Source organism: Neolamprologus multifasciatus, chromosome 6 (genome assembly GCF_963576455.1).
Source record: "Neolamprologus multifasciatus chromosome 6, fNeoMul1.2, whole genome shotgun sequence".
Lineage (NCBI taxonomy): Eukaryota > Metazoa > Chordata > Actinopteri > Cichliformes > Cichlidae > Neolamprologus > Neolamprologus multifasciatus.
This window is the reverse complement of record NC_140444.1, coordinates 22,028,323-22,045,006: the sequence shown is the minus strand read 5'-3', so window position 1 is coordinate 22,045,006 and position 16,684 is coordinate 22,028,323. Positions and strand designations below refer to the sequence as shown.

Sequence of the window (16,684 nt, the reverse complement as noted above, 5' to 3'; positions counted from 1 at the left end):
AACCGATGCATGAAACGATAAATTTTTAGACATAAATTGTAACGGCTGCCGTTTTCTTTGTGGTAAATGGCCTGCATTTGTATAGCGCTTTTCTAGTCCTTAAGGACCCCAAAGCGCTTTACACTACATTCAGTCATTCACCCATTCACACACGCATTCACACACTGGCGATGGCAAGCTACATTGTAGCCACAGCTGCCCTGGGGCGCACTGACAGAGGCGAGGCTGCCGGACACAGGCACCACCGGAGTATTTGTGAGTATTTATTACACGGCGTGCTGCGGGGAAAAGCCTGTTCTAAGGTTTGAGTCTAAGGTTTATTTTTTAGCACCTGACGGCTCTTTTTTACTTCTCATCCGTAAATAATCTGCTCTTTCACGTGATTAAGTTTATTTTGAAAAGTCTCAACAGGACCTTGAGCTTTATTGTGGAAGGCTTATGTGAAACATAAACAAGCAGACACGCGATGGTTTTACCGTCATTGTTGCTAACGACAACGCATAAAAACAGGCGCTTGTCCTTCCGTAGTGTGGTTATATTACATATAAGAAAAAGAGAGAACTTTAAGAAATTAATATAGCCACTACAGTGACCATAAAGAATTTATTTTGCAACACCACGAAACAAACGATAGCGTAAAATGAAACGACGTTTTTATATCGTCATCCGATATATATCTTTATATCGAACAGCCCTATTAAAAAAAACATTCTGTCCACTCCCCTAGTTGGTGCATATACCTTGAGAAAAACAATATTCACATTTTCATATTTGATTTTAACTTTCAGCACGCACCCCTTGATTATTTCCTCTGCTTTGCAAGAAACAGGTAAACAATTCTTAGACAACACAAGCCCCACACCTCCACTACAACTGGACTTATGACAAAAAAAAAACAAAAAAAAAAACCCATCCCCCCCACAGCCCTTCCTTCAGTCACTCTCATTGTCACCAGTAATGTGAGTTTCTTTAACCAACATAATATCCAATTTCATTAAGTCCATAAGCTCGAAAAAAAGCAGCTCTTTTCACCTCATCTCTAGCACCATTCAAATTTAATGTGCCTATTTTGAATTCAGACATGAGAGAAGCGAGACAGAGGAAAAAAGACAGGGACATATAGAGTCTGTTCCTAAACATCGTCATCATCAGCAATAAGTGCTTGAGCTCTCACTTTCAAAATCAGTTTCTTTAAACGATAAATCTCTTGGTCTGTCAACACATCATCAATAAAATTTCCAGATTTTTTTGTCAAGACCCGGGACAACTCAACAAAAAGCTTAAGGTCCGGAAAATAGTCCTCCACTTTCACCATCCTGAGGCCTTTGGTTTTCTGTAAGAATCTCCTGATCTCAGCAGAAGAGTACAGATTCCGGTGTTCCTGGCTTAGGGACAAATCACTTTCAGACTCCATACTGCTCTCGCCTGTTTTGTTTACTCTCTAAGCTTTCAACGTTTTTGTACTACAGTAGGCAGGTTCAGAGCTCTTCCTCTTTTGAGACAACTTCAACAAATCCTCATCAAGCATGTTGTCATCCTCACAAAGATCATCACACACAGACTCAAGAGCCGTATCAGCTTTCTGACTGGTGTCAGAAAAACCTCATTAGTCAGATCCGTTTCTATACCATCAAAACTTTTCACAATGCCAGTTTCATCAGACCCATTACTGCTTGTAAAAACACGTTTTTCCACCGGCGCCTGCCTCAGCTATGGTGGAGGTGCCCGCGGCCTCAGTGGGTTTCGCATGAGCGATCGCCGTGTACCTACCAGGAACCCTGGCCGGGACCGGCTCTCCAATGGCATCATCTGCTGGCTGCCTGTTTCTTAGCCTCTCTGAACAGGATCAAATAAAATGCTCTTCTCCACCACAACCAAAACATTTCATGCTCTCAGATGAAGCAAACACCATGTAGTTGAAAATCTCTATTTTGTAACTGAAAGACAGGTTCAGCTCGCCAGCGGTGTCCTCAAAGACACAACATGTTTGAGGAGCACAGATTTGCACCCCAAAGAGACCATCTTTATGGGTGAAACTAGTTGGCCATACCATGACAGCTCCTTGGCTAAAGTTTCATTCTTAATAAAAGGAGGCGCACTTGAGATGGTAACCTTTTCAGCAGGGCTAACCAACGGGAGAATGGGCGTAAAGGTTTCGTGAATGATGATGCCGCTTTCCACCAACTCATTAACTTTAGGTATCTTATCAAGAAAGATAACAATCACACCATTCATACGGGAGGCAGATTTCATGCTGTCATAGCCCACCACCTCTCCTACAGCTAAGACAGCTTCCTCCACCAAGAAATTCACAGTCGGTATAAGTTTGACAGTATGACGGTGTGTCAGCTCCTCAAACTCTGCACCACCCTCAACAGCGGACATTCTGCCAAGCCAAGCCGGTAGCAAAAGCTACCAAACCAGCTGGCAACAAACAAAACAGACCAACAACCGTGTGTTGAAAAAAATAATTAGACCTGACAGTAAAAATAGAAAAAAGGAACTCGAAAACAGAAATCCACTCACATCCCCATCACCATTCACTCCGAGCGAGAGTGAGAGAGCGAGAGAGAAATGGCCTAGATGCAACTCATTAGCAACCATCCTGAGACGCCTTATTTCCAGCCACCACCCTTGCATATCTCCGTCTTAAAGCCTTGTGACCAGCTGAGGGTGATAAGTTGGGATGTGAAAGAGGGAGTGGCTAAGGATGTCATTACAAAATGTAATAAGGTGGCAGCCATATCTGATGGGGCTGAAGTGACATTTTTCAGTTTCAGCAGTTTGTATCAAAAGTGTAGCAGGGATCTCGTATATAATGAGAGGGCATGAACTAAGAGGTGCAGCTACCTCCTATGCCATTCACATTAGTGCTTCCACACAGTTCTTCAAGGCCTCTGCCCTTTCTGTTTCAGAAGAGGTTTGTTTTCAAAAGCAGAGGATGTTTTGCATCCTCAGGCTCCTGTGACTAACCTGAGGATGAGCTCCACAAATGTGGGGCTTATTAAAGTAGAAGGGGATGCAATGCCGCTGCAGGTGAGACAGACTTACCTAGTCCCTAGTGTGGAAATATTGAACCTAAACCCTAAATGATCCAGCTGAAAAAACTGCAACATAAGTATAGAGACTAACAGCAGCATTTCACAAAGTAGAGGTTTTATTTGAAGTTCCATAGTAAGTTAGTGGTACCAACTATTGTAGCTAAGACAAAGACTGTGCCTCCCCAAAAGCCTGCATTAGGCGTGCCTTTATCCACACCTCACATTGCTAAATTAGCAACAGAGAATAGGGGCTGCAGAGGGTGCAACAACATTTATTGAAGTTGGTTTAATTATGCTTTACAAGATTAAACCTAATATTTTTAGTTGCAAGCAGCTAATATTTTTATTCATCAAGCTTTGCATCATGTGATGCAAAAGTAGACATGTCAAATATTTTGGAAAAATAGAAAATATTTAGGCAGTTATTTCCAATGAATACAATAATGGTATTACAAATATAAAACATGCACTGTATTTAAACTAAAAACATTAAAAGTGAAAAGCATTAAATGTGGAATAACCTGAGGGCAAAAAAGATCAATAAACCAACAATATTTGTTTGTTTTTTTTAAATCAAACTGTAACATTTAAACTAAGTGAACTAAGAAATGGTCATTGGAACTGTGACTATATCCTTGCTTGCTATGTTTATGACCCCACGACAGGCAGACACACGATACACTGCTAACATTTGTATATATACATATACAAACAAAGTGAAGGACAAAATATATTCTCTGATTTGAAGTTTTGTGCACATACCATATGGTAGGATAAACAACACCTGAATCAAATGATTAGATCATAACCAGGCCTCTGACGAACTTAAAGATGTTCTGAGGAGGTCATTTAGCCATTTAAATCAGCTTTGTTGGATCAAGGACACCTCTAAAATCTGTAGGACACCGGGCCTTGAGGCCTGGAGTTCCCAAGCCTGGTTTATTGAATCAAATGCTTTAGTCAGATCAAGCACTACAGCCCCAACCACACTTCTATGTAATAGTTTATAGAAGCTGGTTGCTGACAGTTTCTAAACTCACTGATCTTATCGACTGGAAGCACTTGTGTCACGGTCTGTGTGACAGACTGTGGGGAAGCCGGGGAAAGGAGGACCCAAACGCTGGACAGTGCGGTGAACAGGGCGTTTATTTACAGTGAAGTAAATGTTAACCCAATAAATCCCTGTGCATTCCCTCAACACCCATCTTGTGTCTTCTCCCAAAAGTCCCTGTTTTTTGCTCTCAGCTTCTGTGTCTCCACACTCGCCGTGGTCTCTGCTGTTCCACACTTCTCCCAGGAGAAAATAACAGACAGCTGTCAGGACACACTCTCTAGCAGGCATAAACTCTCTGACTTTAAACTAGTTCAGACACTGACGTGGAGTCTCACACAACAGCCCCCCATTGAGGAGTGCTCAGCCACACTGTTAAGTAGTTCCCCGATGAGGCTTCATCAGCTCCAGGTGTGTGATGATCTTCAGGTGTGGCCAAACACCACGCAGGACCACACCCACCAGGCCTGAAGTTGCCTGCCCCAGCCACACACACACACCAATAAACACAAGCATAGACACAGGAACAGCAGCACAGTGCATGAACAAACACATATCATATAAAAAGAGTCACAACTTTCATGGACCCTGGGTTGCTCAGACCCAGGTCCCTGACAACTTCTGTCTAAATTGACATTTTACAGTTTTTGTTTTGTAATATTAATATTAGAGATGGCACGATACCACTTTTTTATGTCCGATACCGATATCATAAATTTGGATATCTACCGATACCGATATGAATCCGATATAGTGTTTTTAATCAATAAAACTGTTTTTTAAATATCTTGCTGCATTTTGTATAAGTTCATACTCAAGTTTAAAACAACAACAACACTAAAGCTATTCTGTTATACCTGTATGCAAAAAAAATATTTCATAGTTCAGCAATACTGATCAATCTAATAAACTTAAACCTACACCATCCTCCCTATTCTGGTATTTTAAAGAGTACTTAGTGTAAATATTAATACAACTCCCAGCAACAACAAAAATAAATAAATAAAAAATAGGGAACCACCCCTCATGCTCCACCTCATAATGCTTAATCAATTATTTTTCAAGAAATATTAAATAGATTCAACATCTTTCTTCAACAGAATTGCAGACTGCACAGATGGTACCTTCCCAGTACTTCCAAGTACTATAGCTTACTAGGGTATATATATTAGACTTAATAGGTACTATATACAGTAATGGACTTCTATTCATTTTACATCAAATTAAAACTTTGGGTGTCAGATAATTATTTATTAAAAGCTCGACATTTTAAATGAGAATAAGAAAGAAAAGTATTTCTTTGTGCCCCCCTTTTCCCTGTTAATGCCCTATCGGGCCCCCCTGGCTAAACTTTGCTAGATCCGCCCCTGCACAGTTACCAGCGTCAGCTACCTAGAAAAGGATCCTGGTGTAGAAAGTAATATTAAATAAATTCTAACAACAGCTTATCAAGCTTAAACGTGCTGCTGTTGTTTAGCCGCTGGTTTCCTCTTTTTGGTACAAAGTGGGCCAAAAACAAAACACAGAGACAACTCGTGACAGAAAAGCCGATCAGCTGATCATTAAGCAGTTTCATGATTGAAGTAGCAGCAAGAGAGGGTGAGAGAGAGAAGAGGCAGTCGCTCCATATATCGGTTAAACTTAACGTGGGAATGCTTTACAAACATTCAGAGATGGAGTTACAAACTTGCTTTACTTCTCTCGGGGATAACTTTGTCGGAGATGAAATGCCGAGTTGTTAGCAAAGCTCCAAATGCTCAACCAGACCAGGTCCCGCATGCCACAGCCGCTCTATCACGTGATGCATACTGCTCCGACGTGCTAAGGTTCTGAGGCGAGTTACGGCGTGTTGCAAGTTTTGTGAGATGCTTTCGTGATATTTAATGGATCGGATTACATTTTTTTTATTTTTCTCCGATATCCGATCCAGTAATTTAGGTCAGTATCGGACCGATACGTAATATCGGATCGGTCCATCTCTAATTAATATCATCACTTTTTTCTCAATAATTACATGTCAGTAGTGATGTGTCGGTCGCGAACAAAGCGGCTCTTAGAGCCAGATCTTTCAAGTGAACAACGTGAGCCAGCTCCTAATTGGGAGGCTTTTTTTGTTTGTTTGTGTTTTTTCCCCTGTCTTTCGCACTTTTTTCCACTTCACTCCACACGCGAGCCTTGTGCTTTGCGCTGGGCAGATGGGGCATGGACGGTAGTTACCCGCAGTAGGACAGGAACAGAGCAGGAGGGAAAGAGAGAGAGAGAGAGAGCAAGGGACGTCATATTAGAAAGGTATAGTGATCATCCACAACTATTTTCAGTTGCGGATGATAAAGGATTCAGAAAGTTTATTCATGCAGGCTTATATGACAGAGAATGCGCATCTTCTTTTGTTTTTTATTATTTTAATTTATATTTAATTGTGTTCTGGTTTGCAGTGTTTTGTGTTTTTTCACTTTAAATTTGTTTAAAAGGAAAAAGCTAAAAATTTAAATAGTTAAAAGTTGAAATGTGAATAGTTGGTTTTTGTACTATATGATTTATTTATTATATTTTATGTGGAGTGAATAAATAAAAGTATATTTATGGTGGCCTCTAGAGAAAAAGCACATACAAACTCCAAAGCACGTAAAAACTCAGAAGCACGTAAAAACTCAGAACACGTACAAAAGACAACAGAAGTGCTCCAGGATGCTAGGGCGCAGTGTTGAGCTGTTGTTACCTAGTGGCTACACAAGCCAGCAAGTACCAACGGCCGTATTTGGTGTGTGGTAGTAACAGGTAAATGAACTTTTTTTTTTTTTTTTAATTATTTGAATATATATGAGTGCTTGTGTATGAATACACAAACAATACACATATGCTTTCAATTGTGTAATTTAAGTGATCTAGTAGCTCTGCTTTGGAAGTTCAGTTCATGGTAGAAATGTGTTTTGTTGTTTGTACGTGTTTTGTCTCTAGGGGTCACCGCATATATTTATATATAAACATATATAAATAAAACCACTTTTTTTTTTTTTTACATTAGTAATTCCTTTTGTGCATAATTTTATATTATTGTTAATAATAAATTAATGAAAGCAACAAAACAACCTGAAGAGGTGGTTCGGAGCCAAAAGAGCCGGTTCTCTAAATAGAGCCGAAAATCCCATCACTAGTTGTTGTAGTGATGGTCCAAATGTTGAGTGCTTTTTATATACACTTACTGGATCAGCTTTGTTTAGAAATGGTCCTCTAAATCCATCCTCAACATTATTACTTTGACCCCCTGCCAAAAAAGCCCCATAATAAATAGTTTTTAAGCCATAAATTGAAACCCCGCTCACAAACAAAACAAAAATAGATTTGTCAAATATAATACAAATTAAAATATGTATGCAAATTAACATTTAATGTGTTTCATGAAAAGGTTCAACAAACACTCAGTTTTCAAAAATTAGACATTTCTGCCAATTATTTTGTGGTCAAAGCTGATATGATTATGCTGCACTCATTTCATCACAAGTATCAGAAATAATACATTTTAATAGATTTGTCCAGTAGTTAAAGTAAACATTAATCTTTATGTCATCAGAAAACATTGCATATGCACTGTAATGTCGGTCTCCACCCTTTAGTGTTTGCAAACTGGTAAACAGATGGAAATACCTTGCTATGATTACAAATCAGAGGACTTAGCAGCTTAAGCAGTTAACAGACAACACCCAGGTGAGTTTTTTTTTTTTTAAAGAAAATAAGAAAAAAAAAGATCAATTAAAGAACAACAAGCCACAAATGGAGAAAAGTTGGGACAATGATTAACCTTCTACTCCAACCTTCTGCAAAGAAGAGTGGGCCATCCCCCAGAGATGTTAAAGGCTCATTGCCTGCTATCACATCTGGACAGGAACATGCAAATCATTGACGTGAAACATGAACATGAACACACAGATGACCCGACAAAAAAAAACAGAAGAGACTAAGGATGTAAATACACAGAAGGGTAATAAGGGAAGCGTAAACACCTGGGGAGAAACATCTGACACAAATGACCATGACGCCACAGGGGGTAAGTAAAACTAAGCACATTAACCATAGAAACAAGATTTTCAAATTAAAACAGGAAGTATCGACAGACGTGAACTGGGACATGAAAGCTTGACAAAAGAGACAGAGGGAGCGAGAGAGGGAGAGGGACACAGAAGAGAGACACAAGGGGACCTACATAGACGAGGAAGCGTAGAAAAAACATAAACCAGACCAAACCAAACAAAGACAAACTAATAATGATACTAGAACTTTGATACTAGAACTAGAACATTGTCTCATAAGTAATACAAAATAGAAAATAACTCAACTATACCCTTACTTAAGAATACCACATGACTTTAACATAATATTAACATAAGAAATCAACAATACAAAATAACACAAAACGCTGGGTCACAGACCCACCCCTGAACGGTGGTAAAATATACAACACCTGATTATTTTCTAGGTATATAGATAGATACAACCTATCCCCTACATTTTAAAGGGTAGACAATTATACTTAAAGGAACATACACAAACAACAGTTAGTTTTGTATGTGACTCATACCTGGTCAATCTCACATCACTGTGTTGCAGCAAAAAGATTAATCAGGTGTGTCCCTGATTATTGCCTAATTGTGTTTACCCTTGTTAAGATGAGAAGCTTTTCTAAGAATTACAATTTCCCAACAATTACGCAAATGAGATTAAATCATCTCTTGCAACTGTGTATAAAAAGCTCTGCTGTCAGTACAACATTACCACAATCATCCACATCTCTGAGACAGTCTGCTGAAGTTGTGAAGACCTGTCGGTAACATTTCTCATCAATCTCTTATTGCTTCTCTGTTTTCAGTGTAATGTTGGTTGAATAGTGATTTTGCAAATGGTTTTGACCACATCTCATCAGAATTATTGTCAACAGGTGAAATCACTGAAACCATGATCAAGGTTGTGTTTCTGCTTGGATGCCTGCTGAGCCTTGCTCTGGCAAATCCTGTAAGTGTAATATGACTGTAGACTGTGCTAGTGATGTTATCTGTAATATATGAGTATATCTTGCACTGTGTAACCAGAGACTGTGTCAGTGCTCCTATCTTGTCATATCCAAACAATACATTTACATGTTTGTTTTTAAACAGAATGACTCAGCACTTGAGCGCGATGCACGTTCTTCATCTAGGGAGGGGGTGAGTCTCATGTTTGTCTTTCTAGGTTTGAACATTAGACACACTTGACTCTCTGATATTTACATATCTCTAAGACGTTATTCACCAGAGAATGCACTATCACATGTAATAATATATATTACTGATTCTCTTGCAGACTACTGGGACTTCCCTAAATCGTCTTATCCTGCTACTACCTCTTCTACAGAATCCAGCACTTCTGCAGAATTCAACGCTCCTTGCTTTGCTTCTTGCTGCTATACGATAAGCTGCTCCTTAACCAACAGCTACAACTGCCACAAAGGATGAATTGAAAATGAACCAACAATGAATAAAAACCTATGTTGAATTGCACTGGGGTTCTTTTGTCATTTATTTACAGGATTATTGAAAATCAGTGCTTATTTTTGAGTGACTCGATCTTACAAAGAGTTACACTACAGTAGCATAGGCCTATTTAACACCATATACATTTTCCATGAGACAATTTATTTCTTATATGAATGTTATTTATTTTAACTGTCAAAAACAGCATGTGACAAGTGATAATGATAACAACTGCACTGCATTAAACAGTCACAGCAGGTTGGATAGCCAATCTTTAAGAGATGACCTGATAAAACCTGCTTCTGGGTCCAAACTACTCTGAGTTTAATAAGGCTGTTATGTTTTTAACATGTTTTAATGCTTTTTATCTTGTTCTATTTAATCTGAACAAGCCCCTAAAAAAAGTCAGTGAACACTGTGGACCTGTCTCGGATTTTCTCATCACTATTCATTTTAAAGCTCAGTTTTTAAATGATGTAACTGCAGCCCAGCCCATGCAGCAGTGTTTTTAATGACTAGCCTTATATTGCAGTTGTTCTTCTCACTGAAGTTTGGTCCGTTTACAGCATCCTGCCATGCAATTACATTAGTCCCTAACCATCAGGAACCCTCACGTTAACTTTTATTGAGTAGAAAAAAGTTAGCATTCATGCTCCAGCTTCACTGTGTTTATGCTTGGCTAACCATAGCTGTGCTAGCCACTACGCAGCACATCATTATATACCAGCTCGCCCAACTTCAGTAACCCTACAAACGCCACTGCTATTTAGTTTTCACCTCTGTCAGTGTTCCCCAGGGTGGCTGTGGCTACACTGTAGCTTGCCATCACCAGTGTGTGAATGTGTGTGTGACTAGGTGGATGATTGTATATAGTGTAAAGCGCTTTAGGGTCCTTAGGACCAAGTAAAGCGCTATACAAATACAGACCATTTACCATTTTCTGTCGTCATTTATGTCGGACGTGATAGCAGAGCTGTAGGTTTAAATTTTTGCTGTGGAATTTCAGCCAACAACATGTTTGGATCGCGGCACAGCGGCACCGCAATCCCGGCCACCATCGTTGAGGAAAAGGGCCGTGTTTTTACCATCAGCATTTTGGCACCGCAGCAAGGCGCTGTCCTCCGCCTTTGCAGTTTTAAGGCCCAGGAAAACAAGCCCGCCCGCACTCTGTAGTGGCTGCAACCGCTGGCGATAAGGAACGGCTGCTCTTCATAGAGGACTCACGCTCGGGGAAACGTTTTCTGGTCGACTCCAGCTCCCAGAAGACCCTCGGGAACTCTTGTGTCTTCTTTGCATAACTCTACAATGGTATATTATTTAATCTTAAAAAAAAAATTGGAGCTTTCCTGCGTACCACCAGAGACAGCTCAAGTACCACTAGCGGTATGCGTAGCACAGTTTGAGAACCAGAGTACTATACAATACTATATATACTATATATTATTGGTCAGAGGGGCCGATGGCGCGATATGGCAGCATCGCTTCTGTCAGTCTGCCCCAGGCCAGCTGTGGCTACAACTGTGGTTTGACTGCACCAGTGTGTGAATGTTGTGGAAGTTTTTCCACTTAAATAAAGCCTGCAGATGAGCGGTGAGCGGTAGCTAACATTCTTTAATCCAAACACACAAAGAACATACAACCAAGCTTGATGGAGAGCCTACATGACCACGGGGCAGGGTCAGCAGAGTCTCACTGAGCCTAGCATGGCTCTCAGTTAAATACCTTCTTCAGGAACAAAAGGCAGTGCACAGCTGTTTCACACCTTAAGGTTCACACTCCCTTGCTACTTCCCAGAGTCCTCGAAGAGACAAAATGTCACTGTTCGCTGGAGGACTCACACGCAGGACTCAGAGGCACAGTATTTATTACAATTCCACCAGGTGTATTTACAAACAGTGCAGAGGGGGTAGTGCTATATACAAAGCAGTGACAGGGGAAAAGGCTCCGGGGAAATCCAGGGAGGGAAAAGACACTCGCTCTTCTTCTGACTCTCTCCAGACACTCACACAAAGGAATCCACTCGGGGAATGCAGGGTCGGGTCCAGGGGATCAGAAGTACAGAAAGAAATACACGTCAGAGGTTTTGCGCAGGGAAAAAGAGAACTTGCTCAGAGCCGGGCTGCACTGACGTGAGTCACACACAACGATCCAGCGATGAGTAGAAGCCACTCCCTGGCTTAAATGCTGGCTGTGCTGATGAGGCCCAGGTGTTTCCTCTTCAGAGGGGTGTGGGCCGAGGGCGTGAACCCACCATGAGTTCCGCCCTGGCGAGAGAGCGAGAGAGAGAGCAAGAGAGAGAGAGAGAGAGAGCTACTAGTCAGCGGCCTGCTGATCCCCTGGCCGTGACACAAAAGACTGGTCCTCTGGAGTTCCTGTTTCCCCCAACATCCTTACTACACCCCCTACCATTTGTCTTAAGTATGAGTGTCAGACATGTTAAAATCCAGTGGCACCAAGGCATTACAATAACGTGATTAATACATAAGTGAAAGAAATTCCTATACAATCCCACCCTTTGATTCTTAAATCAAGAATCACATTAAAACCAGAATTTCTTTCCTGACATTCTGTATATCACATCAACATTATTGTACACTTAAAGGAGTTTCACACTGTGTATCCTCACTTCACTGATCTCCCACCACGCTTTGTTCATCTTTAATCTTCCCCACAATCTAAGCTCTCACATGCAAATGAAAACAACAATGATACAGAGGAAAGGTCTTCTCCAGAGTGTCAAAGTACTTTGCATGGCAAAGTGAAACAGCATTAGGTGGTCATTCCCAGTCACAGTCATGGCTCCTGGTGTCTGTGCCGTTTACAGAGTCATAATTTCAACGCTAATCTTCCTTGTGCTGTCACTTTTGGAGCTTGGCACGCACGCATGTTAAAATCCAGTGGCACCAAGGCATTACAATAACGTGATTAATACTAAGTGAAAGTTAAGTGAAAGAAATTCCTATACATGAATGTGACAGTGAATGAATAGCGGAATTGTAAAGCGCTTTGGGTGCCTAGAAAAGAGCTATATAAATGCAATCCCTTATTATTATTATTATATTAGGACAGAGTTTAGGACACTGACATAGCATAGTCTCTGTTATAGTACGTACACAGTTCACTATTACAATCTGTTCAGACCACTATGCTTCCACTACTGTACATATATTCATAGCACTCCGTAGATCGGTTTACCACACATCGATACATCGGTATATATGTAGCACATCTCTATATTTTTTCATAGTACATCTGTATATCTGCCTGTCTGTATAGCAATTTAGAACATCTGTATGCTATACAGATCATCTGTATATCTTTATATATGCTTACATCAGTAAATATGCTTACGTAGCCTTCCATCCTAGCTGGAAAAGACAAAAACCAGTTTTTTTGGTCTTATCTATCATCCACCTGGCCCTTACTCAAAGTCTCTGTTTGAATTCTTGGACTTTTTATCTGACTTAGTGCTCAGCTCAGATAAAGTAATTATTATTGTGCAGCATTTGACTATCTGTGTAGATACTGAAAATGACAGTCTTAACAAGGGATTTAATGTATTATTAGGCTCAACTGGCTTTTCTCAAAATGTAAAAGAACCAACACACCACTTTAATCCCACTCTAGACCTTGTTCAAATATATGCCATAGGAACATAACATTTAACAGTATTTCCTAAACCCCCCGCGCCCACACACACACACACACACACTTTTGTCTGATCATCACCCAATAACATTTAAATATACAATAATGGATTACACAGCAGTGGGGAATATATTTCATTATAGTAGATGTCTTTCACAAAATGTTGTAACTACATTTAAAGATATAATTATTCCAGTGTTATCTTCTTTTATGCCTTATGCCAACAGTGCAGAGTAGCTAGCTGAACGCTACTCCCACAGAGGTCTATTATCATGTCAATAATTTTACTTCTTCAATATGTACGATTCTGGATACTGTAGCTCTTCTGAAAAAGAAGACTTCAATCAGTACCTGAATCCCTGGTATACCTCTAAAACGTGCACCTTAAAGCTGATACAGTGGTCCCTCATTTATCGTGGGAGTTATGTTCTAAAAATAACCTGCGATAGCTGAAATCCCTGAAGTAGCTAACTGTATTCTCTTTTTTTTTTTTTTTTTTTACAATTATTATAGATGTTTTAAGGCTGTAAAACCCTTCACTACACACTTCATACACTTTTCTCAGACAAGCATGAACATCTTCACACTTTTCTCTCTTGTTTAAACACTCTCAAAGTTCAAACCTTTGTAGAAAAACAAGTCTAGTATTCCAGAATGAAATCAAGGCTAAAAAACTGTTTTCAGGTCTAGAACATGGGAATAGAGCAGCTGCAAGAGAATTCAACATTAATGCAACAATGGTACAGAAGTAGAGGAAGCAAGAAGAATGAGTTGTGTAAAGTTTGACTTTTCTGACTGTTTTGTTTTGCTTAATGCGCTTTATAATCTGGAAAATACGGTAACTTCTACTTTCCGCCAGCATGTCCAGAAGTCCAACTTTTTGTGCGATGGTTAGCAGCCTCCTCTCCCTTTTGGGTGCTATCGCAGGTGCCTTTGACTGTGCAAAACGTTTCGTCAACATTGTTGTGTTTGTTGGGGAGAAAACTTACAAACATACAGTACAGCACTTCAGAGTCACACTGCTAGCGATTGAAGATTTTTGTAAATTTGACAAGCTGAACGCATTCACAAGGTTGGACGCAGAACACAATGCGCTGTGCAAACAAAAACGAAAACAAACTATGTAAAATTGCACCAAAAAACATTAGCGAAACAGCGAGGCCGCGAAAGGTGAACCACATTATAGCAAGGGACCGCTGTAACTCGTATGCTGCAGAAGAAATTGCACTTTACTAATTTAGAAGATCATCGTTTAGCCTGGAAAGCCAGTTTGCATCTGTATAAAAAAGGCTACATAATAATACTAGAGAACATCTTACTATTCATCACTGATTGATGGAAATAAGAACAACACCAGGTTTCTCTATAACACTCTAGCCAGACTGAGAAAACCCGGGGCTCTGTTGAGCCAACAGTCGTTTAACGTCAACTAGTGATGACTTTGTGAATTTCTTCATGTGTAAAATTTTAAACGTTGAAGAAAAAATTGCCCATAATCATCTCACAGATGTAACATTATGTACAGCTACTTTCAGTAGGAAAAATTCAAGAAAAATGACAAAAGCTTTGTCCAAAAACTTGTGTGTCATGGCTGTGTGGAGGCAGGCAGGAAAGGTGGACCCAAAAGCAGGACTCACGGAGGCACAGGTGAACTCAAAACCCTCGGCTTTATTGTGGGAATGCAGACTGAACAAAGAACTAACCAGACGAAATGCAAATAAACTAGCAGGCAGGCAAACACAACACAGGGTGGTATGAGGATGAACAGACGTTAACGACGCGACACTGACACAAAGACACACTGGGCTTAAATACACTGAAGGAGTCATCAAGGAATTAAAGACAGAAGAGGAACACAGCTGGGAGGGATAAGACCTAACAAGACAGGGGGAACAAAGCTAGAAACACTGACAAAGACAGGAACATGAACCTTCAAAGTAAAACAGGAAACAAGACACACTTTACTAGGACACAGACTCGACAGAGTAAGACGGACTAGACGCTGAACTAAACCGGCAATAATAACAAAATACAACCCGAACCTTAGTCATAATGCAAAAACATACCAGAATAACTGAAACACAGATTAAGCATAAGGAACTCAAAATGCTGGGTCGATCCGACCCAGGACCGTGACATTATGGGCCAAACTGTACAATAAAACGGTGTTTGTGAAAAACCCAAAACAAATTTTGTGTCTGCCTGATTTTCACTGATGAACTTTATTTTGCAGCTACCAAACACAACAGTGAGCAGAAAGACTAAAGAAAAAGTCAAGATTCATTTTAGAAAAGAGAAAAACTAAAGCAAAACAAGCAACATTATGTGCTTTAAGGTGCCAATTTGAGAGGTATACCAGGGAATCAGGTACTGATTGAAGCCTTTCTTTTTCAGAGGAGCTACAGTATCCAGAGTTGTACGTAGTGAAGAAGTAGCGTTCAGCTAGCTACACTGCACTGTTGACACAACAACATTTTTAATCTTTTTTTTAAGACAGAGTCACTCAAAAATAAGCACTGATTTTCAATAATCCTGTAAATAAATGACAAAAGAACCCCAGTGCAATTCAACATAGGTTTTTATTCATTGTTGGTTCATTTTCAATTCATCCTTTGTGGCAGTTGTAGCTGTTGGTTAAGGAGCAGCTTATCGTATAGCAGCAAGAAGCAAAGCAAGGAGCGTTGAATTCTGCAGAAGTGCTGGATTCTGTAGAAGAGGTAGTAGCAGGGTAAGACGATTTAGGGAAGTCCCAGTAGTCTGCAAGAGAATCAGTAATATATATTATTACATGTGATAGTGCATTCTCTGGTGAATAACGTCTTAGAGATATGTAAATATCAGAGAGTCAAGTGTGTCTAATGTTCAAACCTAGAAAGACAAACATGAGACTCACCCCCTCCCCAGATGAAGAACGTGCATCGCGCTCAAGTGCTGAGTCATTCTGTTTAAAAACAAACATGTAAATGTATTGTTTGGATATGACAAGATAGGAGCACTGACACAGTCTCTGGTTACACAGTTACACACACAGTGCAAGATATATTCATATATTACAGATAACATCACTAGCACAGTCTACAGTCATATTACACTTACAGGATTTGCCAGAGCAAGGCTCAGCAGGCATCCAAGCAGAAACACAACCTTGATCATGGTTTCAGTGATTTCACCTGTTGACAATAATTCTGATGAGATGTGGTCAAAACCATTTGCAAAATCACCATTCAACCAACATTACACTGAAAACAGAGAAGCAATAAGAGATTGATGAGAAATGTTACCGACAGGTCTTCACAACTTCAGCAGACTGTCTCAGAGATGTGGATGATTGTGGTAATGTTGTACTGACAGCAGAGCTTTTTATACACAGTTGCAAGAGATGATTTAATCTCATTTGCGTAATTGTTGGGAAATTGTAATTCTTAGAAAAACTTCTCATC

General features: G+C 40.0%; 2 long non-coding RNA genes across 3 annotated transcripts; one reads left to right on the top strand and one right to left on the bottom strand.

Moving 5' to 3' along the window:
• The first annotated feature begins 8,786 nt into the window (after positions 1 to 8,786).
• LOC146516953 (uncharacterized) lies at positions 8,787 to 11,965 on the top strand. Its single transcript, XR_014874614.1, has 5 exons — positions 8,787 to 8,914; positions 9,026 to 9,099; positions 9,243 to 9,290; positions 9,427 to 11,410; positions 11,951 to 11,965. It is a non-coding gene; the product is annotated as an uncharacterized LOC146516953 (long non-coding RNA).
• Positions 11,966 to 15,804: 3,839 nt separating this feature from the next.
• On the bottom strand, positions 15,805 to 16,646 carry LOC146516952 (uncharacterized). Of its 2 annotated transcripts, none has more exons than XR_014874615.1 (4): positions 16,526 to 16,646; positions 16,341 to 16,414; positions 16,138 to 16,185; positions 15,805 to 16,001 (listed from the first exon to the last, which is right to left on the bottom strand). It is a non-coding gene; the product is annotated as an uncharacterized LOC146516952 (long non-coding RNA). The 2 variants fall into 2 exon arrangements; XR_014874616.1 differs by having other exon boundaries at positions 16,530 to 16,603.
• Between the last annotated feature and the right edge of the window lie 38 nt (positions 16,647 to 16,684).